This window comes from Calliphora vicina, chromosome X (assembly GCF_958450345.1).
Source record: "Calliphora vicina chromosome X, idCalVici1.1, whole genome shotgun sequence".
Lineage (NCBI taxonomy): Eukaryota > Metazoa > Arthropoda > Insecta > Diptera > Calliphoridae > Calliphora > Calliphora vicina.
This window is the reverse complement of record NC_088785.1, coordinates 8,094,992-8,109,896: the sequence shown is the minus strand read 5'-3', so window position 1 is coordinate 8,109,896 and position 14,905 is coordinate 8,094,992. Positions and strand designations below refer to the sequence as shown.

General features: G+C 31.7%; 1 protein-coding gene across 1 annotated transcript in view; it reads left to right on the top strand.

Annotated features, from left to right (window-relative positions):
• PlexB (plexin B) overlaps window positions 1-9,344 on the top strand; it is a 102,808-nt gene extending 93,464 nt beyond the window's left edge. Inside the window, exon 10 of the mRNA XM_065514718.1 lies at window positions 8,819-9,344. The gene's annotated coding sequence lies outside the window, so the exon portion shown is untranslated. The remainder of the gene's footprint in view (window positions 1-8,818) is intronic.
• Window positions 9,345-14,905: the final 5,561 nt, after the last annotated feature.

Below are 14,905 nucleotides of genomic sequence, written 5' to 3'. Positions count from 1 at the left end.
AAACTCAATACAAGGGCTTTTGAGAGCGCAGAACCAAATGCTTCAAATCCTCCTATCAAAAAAATGAGTTTCTTGAAAGTTTGTTTTTGGAATGCAAACGGTTTGAACCAACATAAATCTGATGTCAATTTTTGAGACACACCTTACAAATAGATACAACTTTAATATTCCAGGATTTTCATTCCATAACACAAATCATCCCGACGGAAAAGCTCATGGTGGTACTGGTATCTTGATTAAAAGCCGTTTAAAACATTATGCCCTAGATGAATTTTCAAAAGAATATATGCAAGCAACTTCCATACGACTGGAATGTTTATTTGGAAATCTTACAGTGAGTTCAATATATTGCCCCCCACGATTTTCGATGACTAAGGACAAATTTGAAGAATTCTTTGATACTCTAGGATATCGTTTCCTGGCATGTGGTGATTACAATGCGAAACATACATACTGGGGTTCACGGCTAATTAACCCTAGAGGAAGACAGCTCTACAAAGCCCTAGTCGACAGTAAGAATTGCCTGGATGTCATATTCCCTGGCCAACCAACATACTGGCCTACTGATCCTAGGAAGATTCCTGACCTTATAGACTTTGCCATATCCAGAAATGTAGATAGAAATTCAATATCTACGGAAATATCTTTTGATTTATTTTCTGACCATTCACCCGTAATAGTCACCTATTATGGGATAAATATAGCAAAATCTCCTGAAAATATTCCGTTTTACAAAACAAATTGGCTTAAATTCAAAAAGTTCATCAGTAGCCATATCCACACAAATCCAAATATACAGTGTGAGGGAGAGATAAACGAATGCGTCAATGACATCATTAATTACTTCGGCCAAAAATGCATATTTCTAATTCAGATATTGAACGATTGCTTCTCGAAAAGAGAAAGCTTAGAAGAGAGTGGCAACAAAATAGATCACCTGCTGCAAAGCAGAGGCTGTACATCGCTACTAGAAGACTGAAGAGAGCCCTTTGTTTAGAAGATGATCGCAGAAACGGAAGATACATTGAGAGCTTGACGAATACTAAACATACGAACTTTTCTCTTTGGAAAGCCACACGTAACATCAAACCACCGGTAGAGGGAAAAACTCCGTTGAGAAAAGCTGACTGTAATTGGGCAAGAAATGCTAAGGACAAAGCATTAATTTTTGCCGAGCACCTACGTAATGTATTTAAGGCAAATCCACCCGGATGATCATATCAGAGTAAGTCCCGAGGACGATCGAAAAGTTAACAAAAATAACATAAATACAAAAAATCTCCAGGATATGACAAAATTACGCCATCCATGATTAAAAACCTACCGAATATAGCTATAATCGTGCTATCTGTATTGTTTTCAGCGATCATTAGACTAGGCGTTTTCCCAACAAATTGGAAAATTGTATAAGTCTACTGCCATGCATATCAAAGTTATTTGAGAAAATATTGCAATGTAAAATTATGCCATACTTAAATAACCAAAATATTATCCCAGTTCATCAATTTGGTTTTCGTGAACAACATGGAACCATTGAACAAGTTAATAGATTGACTGGAGAGATCAGAAAATCTTTTGAAAATAAAAAATACTGCTGTGCTATCTTTTTGGACATCGCCCAGGCCTTCGACAAGGTGTGGCATAAGGGGTTAATTCACAAAATTAAGTGTCTACTGCCATCAAGTACGCATCGATTGCTGGAGTCATACATATCAGACAGAGTTTTTAGAGTGAAATATTGCGATTATGTAACAGGAAATTATGAAATTAAAGCTGGTGTTCCACAGGGGAGTGTTCTCGGACCAACACTTTATTTGATATTTACTTCTGACTTGCCTGTGTGTGATAGACTTACCATATCAACATTCGCTGATGATACGGCAATACTAAGCTCACATGCAGATCCGCAGGTAGCTTCTACGAAATTGGTCAATTATCTGAGACTCGTGGAGATATGGTTGAGTAACTGGAGAATACGAGTAAATGAACTCAAAAGTAAAACACATCACATTTACTCTCAGAAGGGGTGACTGTCCACCTATCACACTAAATAACAAAAACATTCCACAGACAGATACTGTTACATACCTTGGTATTCACTTGGATAGACGACCTACTTTGCGTCGTCATATAGAAGCCAAGAAACTTCACATGAAGTTAAGAGCCTCTAGCCTTCACTGGTTACTCAATCACCAATCATAATTAAGCCTTGACTATAAAGTCATCCTGTATAAATGTGTTTTAAAACCAATCTGGACATATGTAATCCAATTGTGGGGAACGGCCAGTAATTCCAGTATTGAACTTATACAGAGGGCCCAATCGAGAATTCTTAGGACAATGACAGGTGCACCTTGGTACATAAGAAATGAGAACATCCATAGAGACCTACACGTACCGTTAGTTAAAGATGAATTCAAGAATTTCCGTGAGAAATACATCATGAAATTGCGGAACCACCCGAACCCGCTTGCAAGACATCTCACACAGACCCAAACAAGATCAAGGCTTCGTAGAGCCGATCTACCACCCCGCTAAGATGTGTCCCATATGAACATTAACGCTCCCGTCAGAGAGCATTTAATTTTAATTGTAGTTATAAGATTCGATAAATAAATAAACGTAAAAAAAAACAAAATAAGTGCTGCGTATGTTATTTCGTGTGGAAAAATAAGGTTGTCTATTTGTATTTCACATGTTTTCCACAATAAAAACAGAGTACTGCTTTTGCGAAATTATTTCGCATATATTTCATTCCAAATATTTTATATGTTGTTTGACAGCATTTTGCACGAAATTTTGAACAGAGTACCTAGCTTAACATGGTAATAAACTTTTTGCGTATTTATAAATACGTCAATCATGCTCTGTCTGACTTCAAATTAGCAACGTTCACTGACAAGGATATCAAACTTTGGACATATTTGTGTTATTCCCTAAGACCACTTGATTAAGCAAAGTTGATAGATAATAATAAAATTTGTTATAAATAATTTAGAAAAAGTGAATAATTCATTTACTAAAGAATTAGTTACTCATTTTAAAACCCGAATTAATGAACGACATAAAACAAAATCTTAATACGTTTATATTGCACTTGAATTGAGGATCATGTCCAACTAGCTCAAATTGTTTAAAGTATAGCTCCAAAACGGAAACTAAAGAGTTAGCTAGTCAATTGTTTTGTAGATTGTTCGGGAGGGAATCTGATGAAAATTTAATGATGGACTTTGTTTTCGAATGTTTTTTTTAACATTATCAATACTTGAATTGTTAACTTTCGACTAAATTTAAACGTGTGATTGAATTATTCGAAAAAGTTAAAATCTCTTATTCGAATTATTCGTTTTAATCGAACAAGAGAAAAATCGAATAATTTGAATACCCTAATTGATATGCAAACCAAATTCAGCACAGATAAGTTTTATATAAGCCGAACTCGCACCATCACTTCCGAAAATCAATTTAATTCGCATAAATCTCTTATATATACAGAAGCCATGTAACGATCGGTCCATAATTAGTCATATATCCGATATAAATTTAAAAAAAACTGTTTTTAATCATCTTCTCGGTGTAGGGTATCATATGGTCGGGCTGGACCGACTATACTTTCCTACTAGTTTTTTATTGAATTAATAAATATATTTAGATTTTTTTAACTTCTTGTTAGGTTTGATGCATTTCCCAGCAAAAACTTCGCTTACAAAGCTACAAATAATGTCTTTTATTTATTTATTTATTTTATTTTTATTTGTTTATTTCAAAACATGTAATATAAAGCCATACAGGCCAAAATAACAATATTACATAGAAGTAACAGTAATACCTGAAATATACACTATTAATACATTTATATATATAAAAACATTATAAAAATAATATTATAATAAATTCATTAAAAAGATTTAAATAATTCATAAAATTCATCGGCTCCCCAGCCAAAAATATATATATTAAAGATTAACAAAGTATTAGTCCCATTCAGTAGCAATGCGAAACCATGAGTTGAAATCGTAAAAACATGATAAAATTAATTTAACAAACATTAAAGGTTTGAAATAATTGCAAAAGTTTCAATCGTAATAAAAAAGGTAAATGATTCCACCATCGTGCAATTCGTACAACAAATGATTTCTCAAGAAAAATTAAGAAATTCTCGGTATATAAAGTTGTGGGTTCCTAGTCGATCGCGAAAACACAAAAGATCTATATAATGGCAATGGTCTACAACCTCGGATGACTTTGTAAAAAAGAAATAAATTACGATACTTAACAAAATCTGCAAAAGTGCATCCAAGAAAACGTAAAAAGTATTGAGAAATGTGCTCACGACGTCGAACATTAAAAATGAAACGTACCACCATATTAATCGAACGATTAACTCTTCCCAAATGCATAGCACATGTACCAGAAAAAAACTTCAAAACCGTATAAGATATGTGGCATTAGCAAAGCCCATGATAATCGAACTTTAACTCGGTAGGGTAAATACATATTAACAGAATAAATTTTACGTAGTATCCCAAAAATTCGAGAACTAATCAAATTAATATGATAAGTAAATGAAAGTTTAGTATCCAATATGACACCTAAGCACTTAAAGTGGTCCACAAAATCTATACGTACTCCACCTAAAAGCAGATCAAAATCCAGCATAAAACTATTTGTAGGACCAAACATGATAGCTTTGGTTTTGAAAGGGTTTATAGTCAAGTAGTTACAAGAAGTCCACTCCAGGACTCGTTCCAAGCTAAAATTAATATTATTCACCAATACATCTTCAAAATCAAAAGATCCCCTAAATAAGAAGAAAACGTCATCAGCAAATAAAAAAGTATCACACATTGTAGAATTAACAAAATAAGGTAGACTATTAATATACAACATGAATAAAAGAGGGCCTAAAACGGATCCCTGAGGAACTCCAGATGAGAGCGTATGTAAATCCGAACTAATACCATTCAAAACCACAAATTGTGACCTATCAGACAAATAAGAAAATATTAGCTTACATGCTGATCCAGAAAAATTGAACTCATTCCTAAGTTTTGCAATTAGTTTATAATGGTCCACCGAATCAAAAGCCTTTGAGAGATCTAGGGAAACAAGAACACTAATATTATCATTATTGACATTCTGTCGACTACCATCAGTCAATGTAAGAAGTAAGGATGTGGTGTTAAAACCCTTTCGAAACGCATATTGCTTCTCATAAATATCATTCGAAACTAAAGAAAGTATCTGACTCTTAATAATATACTCCACAACCTTGCAGGGAGAATTTAAATAGGCCGAAGATCATCAGGGCTACGAACAACATTAGTCTTCGGTATAAGAACAATCCTAGCAATTTTCCAATATGAGGGAAATTTAGGTGTAGTAAGAATAGTATTAACCAAAAATAAAATGTAATCAGATATAAATGGATAAATCAATTTAATAAATCGTATAGAAATACCATCAAAGCCAACTTATCTTGATCTAATTTTGTACAAGGCATCATACAATTCTTGTTCATTTACACAACGAAACGAAAAAGTATTACCAAAATCATCAAAGTTAAAACTGTCATGAGAATTTGAAGAACTCCTAGATACAAAAAAATCATTCAATTGATTAGCATCCCCCTCATAGTTTACAAAATCATCCCTAATGCACCCAGCACCCCTTAGTACCCTCATAATCCCGCAGAATCTAACCCATGAAATAATCTAGAAAAATGTCTTCGTTTAGCCCTACGTATCACGGTCTTAGCCTTATTGCGAAGTCTACAAAAAATTCTCCAGTTTACTACGGAACGATCAGACATATATGTACGGTAAGACAAATCTCTAACAGACCGAGCAAGCTTAATTTCCCTCGAATTCATCCAACTATCATTTCTATAACAAACTCTCTTCCTTACAATAGGAACACATATAAAAAGTAAGTTAATAAGATTAGAAATTGAAGAACATTGATCATTGACATCACCAGAAAAAAATTCAGAAAAGTCGAAATTAGACAAACATAAATGTATATCATTCCAGTCAATGGAATTAAAATCACGGTATTCAAAATATTCCACCAAGTGCTCAACCCTAATAAGAAAAGAGGAAAATATCAAATCATGGTGAGAAATAGATGGACATTGCATCTGATCAGATATGTAAACTATAGACATATCACTAAATAACCAGAAGTCAATTAGCGAACTAGATCCGTGAGCAACATCAAAATGTGAAGGCCGGGAGTTATGTTCAAAGACTTCCCGATAAGGGATAAATTCGCGTTATCTGCTTGGAACGGAAAGGATTCAAAGAGGATTAGAGTGTCTACGAGATGTTAGGGAGACATCACAGTCTGCAAAGACCTAGACGCATTATACTACTTCCACATCCATTAATTGTGTTCTTTGTAAAAACCAAGGCCATTCTGTGCGAGATTGTAAGCGACTCAAGAATCTTTCAATATCGGAAAGATTTTCAACTGGAAGTGCTTCCACTTCTAATAAGAGTGCGAATTTTGTTGGGACTTCTCAGCAAACCAACTCTAGCCCAATTAAAATCTCACAACCATCTACTTCTAGCGGCATCAACTCCTCAGTGTTCCACGTCTCACAGAATCGGACTGTTCTTTTAGGGACTACAATGGTGAATATACGTCACTAAGGTATGACATACCCAGCTCGAGCCCTCATTGACCCTGCTTCCGAAACTTCGTTTATTTCTGAACTGGTGCAGAATCGTTGAACTGGTGTAATATTTCGGGTGTAAACCATACGATTGCAGCAACTTCTAGAAAACTTTCGATTGAACAACTTCAAATATTTTAAGGACTACTACACTAGTTTTACATAATCACCCCTATCGCGAATCAATATTTCACATGAAATATATTCCCTTTCCCCATTTTCCTTAATAAACTTTGTTCACGTGAAAAAATTCCCCATATTATGAAATTTTTAGATGGAATTTTGTAAACAATAAACAGCTGTTACGAACAAAATCAACTATTGTGAATGAAATGTTCAGGGGAATATCACGATAGCAATTTTCCCTTAGAGGGAAATGGATATTTCATGGGATCATAAATTTCACATGTTTTTCACGATAGGTGTGAATATATCGGCAATTAGCGGATTCACAGTTTTTCGTCTGTAGACCCGTTGATCTACTTCTAGGTTCATTCATAGGAACGTTTTAGGAACTTTGTTAGATAAGGAAACGATCTTCGGCTGGATCATCACGAGTCCTGTTATTCAATCGTCGCACAATGTGTTTATAACTTTTGACACAGCCGGAATTTTGAAGGCGTTTTTTTTTGTTTGTTTTGATATATTAATTTGAGGCGGAATGTAGTTATGATGTTTAGAAAATTGATAGTTATTTTCTTAAAACTTACATAAGGTGATTTAGTAGGCATTAGAAACACATTCAATATGAATGGTGCTAATTTTAATATTTTTCAGAGTTAAATTAACTGAATCCTTCAAGTTATTTTTTAAATTTAATAAATCAAAATAAATGTTTGTGAAAAAAATCAAAAATTGTATGTCTTGAGTTACAAAATATTTATTTTGATAGATATCCCGCTCGCATCCCACTAAGCGACCAAAAGAGTCTTCAAGGAAAATATCTCAGATTTTGTTTGAGCTAAAAAAAAATTAAAAAAGGGTCCATTTTGAAATAAAAAGTCAACTCAGTTTTTGATTTTGCATAAAAAGTCAAAAATGTTATGTTTTGGGTTACAAAATATTTATTTTGATAGATATCCCACTCGCATCCCCACTAAGCGACCAAATAGGACTTCAAGGCAAATATCTAAGCTTTATTTTAAGAAAAAAAGTCCCATTTTAAAAAAAGTCAAAAAAGTTTTTGATTCCTTGTTCGTTGATACCATTAACCTTGTTTTATCTTCATTTACTACCAGACCCACTTTCGCCGACTGCTTTTGATACTGGTGAATGTTGCAGTTACCTCTCGCACATTCCGCCCCGTGATATCAATATCATCGGCATAAGCGAGTAGCATATTCTTTTTGTTGTAAATTGTTCCTGCTCTATGAACTGCAGGATGACGCAGGATTTTTTCCAACTTAATATTGAATAGATCACAGCATATATTATCACCTTGTCTAAAACTTCGTCTCTGAGAGGTGTTTTCTAATTTTAACCGATGATCTTGTATCAGTTAACGCCATTCTGCATAAGCGCATTAGCTTTGCAGATATACAAAACTCAGACATGGCTTTAAATAGTCGACGAACAGGTGATAGATGTCGATTTGTTTTTCTTGGGTCTTCTCCAGGAATGTAAATATCTGCTTGGTGGCCGATTTACCAGATCTAAAGCCACGTTGGTAGGGTCCTATTATTTCGCTGAATTTAGTTTTCAATCGTTCACATACTCACAGTCTTAAAAGTGAGTAAACACCACTGAATTATTGTTTTTTTAAGATAATGAAAATTATTAGAGTCCTACCTAAAACTATTTATTTAAGAACAGAACCTAATATTCAGCCTAATCTAAACCAAAACTTTTAAATTTTAATCGACGGATAGAATTTATGATTTTCATTATCTTAAAAAAATCAAACAATTCACTGGTGTTTACTCACTTTTGAGGATAAGCCAAAACTATAATAGGAAGTTGTCGATATGTATGATAAGAGTACGTGGACTAATTTTATATTTCAATATTAAAATTCAATTTAAAATTGCTATCATTAGTTTTAATAGTTTAACAAAAACATTGGTCTTGTAAATCAAAAATAAGAATTTTTTCTTTTAAAACTTCAAGAAATGCAATAATAATATTTTTTTTTTCTAATTTCAGCTTTCCACCTTTTATCATTTGGGAGTGCACGTGATTTCAACAAATGGAACTGGGGGGTTGAACGACTTAGAATATTTTAATTAAATACTCATATATATATATATATATTTTATGAGCTCCCAGATGAATATTTGTATTTTCGAATCTTCATTGTGATATTTTTTATAATTTCTTATATCTACTTATAAATAATTTTCTCGAAGTTCATGATATATAAATTAAGATTTTGCTTTGAAATCAACATTTATAACTACTTATTTATATATAATATATGTATATTAATGTTTTGATGTATTTAAGACATTTCATTTTATGAAATCAATAATATGGCAGTTAACTCTAGAAGAAAAACAAAAAATAGACTGTCATCGTTACAGTTTTTCATCACATTTAAGAAAAATATACCAGTACAAGGGATTTGTGTCATTTTAAATATGGTATGGTAGCACTTACATACGATATCATTCCTTGAACAATAAAAAATTTTATACAAATAAAGAGTTATAATTATTTTAATTAAATAAAATATTACCCCACAGTTTTTAATAAATCGGTTATATATATACTATCAACTAAAATTGCCGTCTTAGTAAGTATATACAAACGGTCCTGAAGTACCCGAAATTCAAAATTGAATTATTACCTCCTTTATAAAATTATATGCTTTGAACTTTTAATTTTTTCTAACAAAAATAAGTTATTTTTGGATTTTTAATTTTTCCATTTTTATTATTTCGAGCAGAAATGAAAGTTATTTTTTTATTTTTATTTTGTCAAGCTGAAATAAAATTTATTTCCTGGATTTCCTGGTTTTTAAACTTAAATGTGACACAAAATCGATCTTTCCGAATCGGAGTGGGATGAAACCAAACGCAAATGCAAGCGCTAAAGCCCTCACGGCTTTTTTTTAGTTCAGCGCTAAATTTTTTTACACGCATTTGAAGTTAGTGATTTTGGATTTTGGAACAAGAAAAAATCATTATAAATTTGATAAAACAATGCCTATCTATTTTTATTATCCCGGAAAGTTTTTTATATTTATTTTTACATAAAACTCACGATAGAGGGCGCTGCACAGTGGTGTAGAAAAAAGTGGGAAATAAATCTGTAACTTCTAAATTCTGTAACTTGGGCCCACCAAGGGCGCGGGCAGGGGTTCCCAAAGTAGGACACCTCGGTATGTTAAATATTTAATACAATAATATTTCTTCGTTTGCTCTCTGATTTAAAAAAAAATACATGTATAGAATCTCCTCGTCGAGCACTAAAAAAATCTTGTCTTAGCTATCAATTAACTTAGAAGATATTCGCATTTGAAAATTAAATTTTCAATATTTTTACCCATCCTACTTCAGTTTTTTATAACAGCGGGTCCAAATATTTCCCGATTTTCGCTATTTATATTTGACTAAAAACAAACATATATGTCAAATAAAAAAAGAATTGTTTAAAAATCATTACTGAGTCAAAAGTTATGTGCATTTGAATTTTAAAAATAAAAAAAGGTAACCTGTGAAGGGTAAAAAATGTAACGTATTCAAAACAAAACAATTCGGATCAGTGTACTCTTAGCCTTAACCTTGAAGGAAATTTACATCTTAACGACTCGCAGATTTCAAAAGAGAAATTTTCAAACCTAACCTATCGGTAATTCTTTTCCTTCATCATAATAAGTTGTGTAACTCCCAATCTATGGACATCATTAAAAATCAGAGATCGAAAATAACTCGCCCATATACAAAAAACCCAAATTGTGATTTATATTTTTGTGATAAAAATAAATCACTGAAAATAATAGTTATACAATGATTTATATTTACATGGTTTGGTATGACCTTTATTTGTTTTTGTTGATTTTTAATGGTTTGATGTGAGATAAACAATTCATTTGTCCTTGTTCTGAAGAACTGTTATTTTCTCTTTTATTTATATAAAATACCATATTGTTAGGCGTTCATATTGTTCTGATTACGATGATTTTCGTCAAACAACCCGAATGTGAACAAAAGAACGTAATAGAGCGTAAAAATACACACAATTCATTCAGTTTCTTGATGTTGTTGTGGATATTTTATTTTTTATCCAAAAGAGCACACAAATTAAATGCCTCTTTTTGCCTACCAATGAATATGATGAATATGAAGTAATGAATTTTGGCACCAAAAAATTATGATGTTGACAAGCTCAATGGCCAAATTCGATTGATACCGACTGCCTGGCGAAACAATAAAATGCAAATCGATTGACACAGCAATGAACGTCAATTATCCTACAGAATTTTTGAATTCATTGAAACCAGCCGGAATGCCACCACATGTATTAACATTAAAGGTTAATTAAAATCGAGATCGAGATGCTTTCAAATTTTTTTTTTACTTTCAAATACCAAAATTCCTAAACCGGGGAAAATGTGTTCCAAAAACTGATTTTTTTTAGAAAAGTGCCTACTTTGTGTGTGTACGACATTCATATGTTGAGTTGATTTTTATTCTGCGCTGTTTTACCAACACAACTAAAGCTTTGATGGTATGTGTTTGGGCACCACTGCTTCAAAGCATTAAAAATGGAAAGAAATATTTTAATAAAGTTATCAGCAGATTATTTATACTAATGAAATGATTAAGATTTAATCATGTCAATTTGAAGTGATTAACAAATCATTTAAATGTATGGATAATCATCTAGATTTTGATGTGATTAGAGCTTAATCACGTTTCAGATGATTAACTTTGCAAATGTAATCATAGTAAAAAGCTCCAAAACAAATACAGAAGATTAATACAACAAAAAAAGATTTAACCAAAATAGACCAATAACATGTTCATTATTAAAATTATTCCAAAAATTAGTGAATGTTCAGGGTTGTAACAGAATTCTATTCCGATCGAAAGTAGTATTAGTATTTTGCTTTGCATTTTTGGAGTAAAACCACCTTCCATTGAATTGAATTTTGTTTAATATTATTGGGTTTTCTTCATGTTTTAATTAACATCTTTACTTAATTTTTGATTTAATAAGCAAAACATCCCAATTCAAAATTAAAAAAAATAATTTATTGTTACGAAATTGTACTTGAATTCAAATATAACGATTTTAACGGCTGATTTAAAGTTACATTATGATTTCAAATAGCAGTGACTCTCAAAATGTAACATATCTGTGGGCATTATTAACATTGAATAAAAGGTTTGAGTTGATCATTGATCGTAGGTATGGCAACGCTGAATGTTTGCTGCGACTCGTATATTCGAATATACGAGTTTTGACAGTTACCCCCCGTTGCCACATGCAAGTAATTACTTGTAAGTAATGAATATATTCATAAAAAAAATTGAGTAATCCGTACTTAAATCAATCCGGAGCGGTGTCAATAGTAGGGTAAGTACGGATTTTCTTAAATCGAGTACAAAATACTTGATTCAAGTACGGATTCATCAAGCCCAAAAATCTTAATTTTAGCTCTCCATAAGTACGGCCGAGATTGAATTAATCCCTAAATACGCTGGATTTAAGAATTATAAACTTGATTTAAGCACGAATTCATACTTGATATAATCCATAAATCGGATTGATTTAAGAATGTCCGAGATTGAATTAATCGCAAAATGAGCTTGTTTCAAGAATTCTGAACTAGATTTAAGCACGAATTCGTACTTGATATAATCCAAAAATAGGATTGATTTAAGCTCGAATTCGTACTTGATGTAAGCCAAACTAAGATTGATTTAAGAAAAACACATTATTTTTTATTTTTAATAAATTTTATTTTGTTTTGCTTTAAAAATTTAACATTTAATAATCTTGCAATATGAGATAAAAAAATAAATATACAAATTAACAATAGTACTACCTTACTTAAAGCTCGTTCGCCATGGAAGTCATCTTCTTCAATTAGCCAGTTGTCAACTTTGGATTGGACAGAAATTGTGTTCTCATCGACGCCAAACTATAGAATAAGATTTAAGATTTGTTAAATTTTATTTGCAAAAATCAGTATTATTAAATGCTTACCAGAATTTTTTCCACTTAAAAGCTTCTTCCTAAATTCGATTCGAAGACCAAGAGGAGGTATTGCTTCCTTGATGTTTTCACCATTGCAAGCTGTTGTATGTTACCTGATAAGTTAAAAATATACAAACAAATGATATAATATGAAAATTGTTTATAAATTCATTTATAATATTAACTATACGATATTAAAGATTTACCCCCATATTCATAAACAATTTTCAAAGGTTTATAAAACAATATTTCCGTACAAAATTCGATTTATAAACCTTTGATAAATTTAAAAATTATTTATTAATATGAGGATAAATCATTAATATCGTATAGTTATTTTTATATTTGTTCTAAGTGACTGTACTTCTATTTTTGCAATAAGAAACATATTTTTCATTTGTGGTACAAAAATACCATCAATTCATCACAAACAGCTGTTATTATACTAATGCACACAACGACGCAAACAACAAATTTTGCACATATAAATACATATATAGGTGTTTGTGTGCCTATAATATAGACACACAAACATCAAGCACGAGAATTCTTAACCCTTTAATGCCGCTGGTATCTTTAAAGATACAACTATTCAAAAAATTACCACATATTCAGTTTCGATTAAAATAGCTTAACGTCTACTTTATATTGTTTATTATATAACAGGCCATAATTGAAAAAAATAATTTCAATTCTGTTTGATCTAGGCTATAAAAAACTTACATAAAAATAAAAAAATAAAAAATAAATTATTATAAATACCTTTGATTATTTTTAGTAATGGATATTATAATGGTTGAACATTTACAACTATAAAAAATATTAGATTGTGGTAAAATCAGTTCTTAATTGATAGTTCACTATTTGAATGAGTTCCTGACTATAGATTCTTCCCTGGACAGTATTAATCGGTTGTATATTTTAAGATACATTGGGCACTAGTAGCAAAAGTTTAATTTTCGTTACACTCTTATATTTTACTGACTAGTTGTGTATTTCCATTTATCTTTGAAAGAGAAGGATTGACACTTAGTGTATACTGGAATGATTTTATATTGTTTTTATAAGATATTATAATTAAGTTTTTTATGTAATTCATTACCTTATTGAGAAATTTTAATAAATATGGTAGAAAAATAATGACGATGACGTTTGTAAATTACTTTGTAATGGCGAAGGCATAAGTGACGACAGCATTGATGACAAAGAGGACGAAAGCGATAATTGTGAGGACCAAGGTGACATGTTGAATGAAAAGCCAGGTCGTATACAACTTATTGCAGATGAAGAAGATATGAATCAGAGTGATATTGACCTCAATTTATTCGTTCAGGACTACTTTCTCAACATGATCAATGATGATACAAATACGGGAGATTTGATTGAAGCGGAATCGAGTCACTTAGATATACTTGATTCTGAACATTCTTCTTCACTTGCTAATCTAAATTTACAAACCATTTCAATTTTATGTGATGGCAATTCCGATGTTCCAGCACAGGGATCTTCAATCATCCGCAAATATAGTGATAAGATTGCTACGAGAAGTACCCCGTTATCAAAACTACATAGTTTATTTTGACAATTATTACACTAATGGCACTAAGTAGTATTTTTGCGAACTTAGGGTATCCTGTCTGTTAGTACTAAGTATTCGCCGAAATTGAATAAAAAAAATGCAAACGTCCTGATGAAAAGGTAATGCTAAAATTGTATCGTGGAACTAGCGAAGAATATGTGTCACATATACATGTAATTGAGGTAGCTTCACTGTCATGGAAAGATAACCGAATTGTGAATTTAATCTCAAGTTATGTTGGCACAAAACCAATATCAGAATGCGTAGGAAATAATACATTGCAATCACCAACTGTAAAAAGAATTGATAAAAAGGAAAGAACGCATAAGATAATTTCATGCCTTCAAATTATTAAGGACTACAATTGCACATGGAAGGGGTCGATTTAATGGATAGCGCAATGGGTCGGTACAAAATACATATGAAAAGTCGAAAAAGGACAACAGAGTATTTTATCACCTTTCGGATATGACGGCTGTCAACTGCTGGCAATTATATAAATGAAT